This window comes from Sycon ciliatum, chromosome 1 (assembly GCF_964019385.1).
Source record: "Sycon ciliatum chromosome 1, ocSycCili1.1, whole genome shotgun sequence".
NCBI lineage: Eukaryota > Metazoa > Porifera > Calcarea > Leucosolenida > Sycettidae > Sycon > Sycon ciliatum.
The window spans coordinates 75,461,663-75,463,134 of record NC_088643.1 but is presented as its reverse complement, the minus strand read 5'-3'; positions in this window follow the sequence as shown (position 1 = coordinate 75,463,134).

Below are 1,472 nucleotides of genomic sequence, written 5' to 3'. Positions count from 1 at the left end.
ATTTTCGAATTTTCGTGCTCGTTTGCCGGTTTGGTCATTCGGCTTTCTCGGAGAGCGTCGTCATCCTTTTCCTGACATTGTTTCACACGTGTTGCGTGACGTAGACGTCAATGTGCAGTCGAGTCTAGACGTCTGTGCACAGACTACACATGTACAGTCCATTTCAAAACTATAGACGCGTAGATCTACCTACAGTGTAGGCAAAAACCGTTATGCCAGCATCTATACCACATAAAATCTGTGATCACTTTGTGCAGACAGTCAGTGTGCAGAATGCAGATGTGCAGTAGCTCGAGCCAAGCTGTGCAGATGTGCTGACAGCTGCTGTAGCCTAGTGTAGGCTAGTGTAGGCTAGTGTAGGCTAGTGAGTAGTGTAGCGATGACTGTGACTGTGTGTCTCGGCAAGCAGCTTGAAAGCAAGAGTTTTTTTTTTAAATTTCGGCCAGTCGGCTGCACTATCATTTTCGTCTTGGGGGTTAGACAAGGGGAAGTAGCCATGTAGGGGCGTTAGCCCGCCTTTCGGCACCGGGAGTTGCAGCTCGCTCGACTTGACTCCACTGAGTGCAGAGGACCCACACATTGATCTGGTGAGCTGCGTCGTGGGGATTTTGCAGTCAGATGTGCGACTGCGGGGCTCGAACCCAAGAGTTTCTTATCCGTCTTCGTGTCTTGCCAACTCTTGGTTATAATCAGTGAAAGTAGGCTTCTCGATCATGTGCTCCCGATCCCGGCCCGACAGCGGTCAGGCCTTCAGGACTCGGCGGGAGGGCTGCTGGCTCCAATGATAGGGTTGCAATAATGATGATGTTATAGTAATAATTATTATGATAATAATGGGAGCAGCCTGAGCCACCTTTCTACACAGAGTCAGTGCTACAACACAGAGGTCACAGAAGAATCTGAATACAAGTTGTAGTCATGGTATTGGATAAACCTTGTTTTGTTCAAACATGTTGCTGGTTGACAGCATGTAACAAGGTGGAGGACACCGTGTTCGGAAAGGAAACAGTGACCTTTCTACAACCATCCACGGTTGGTAGAGCCCCGGTCTAGCCCCGGTCTGTTGAGACCATCTGAACCGTATGGGTCTTGGACCCGGTTCTGACCCTCTTTATTCTTGGGGAGTTTTTAACTTTTTATAGACTTCTCCTAACGTCAGTCGTGTATTCTGTGGTCGCTCCTGAATCAGAATGTCTTTTTGATACTCGCCAGCTTACAACAGTCACTGTCTGCCACCACCATGGACACTGTCGTGAGAAGGTGCTCTCTGTAGAGGAGGTTGGTGATGTCCCGACGCGGCCATGGGTAGAAAGGTCACTGTTTCCTTACACGGTGTCCTCCACCTTGTTACGTACATGCTGTCAGCCAACAACAAGTTGTAGTCAGTGTCCGATGTTTCGCAAAAAAAAAGCTATAGCGGAGTGTTACCAAGAAAGAGTACATCAGCTCTAAGGGGGCACATCTCTAGGTGT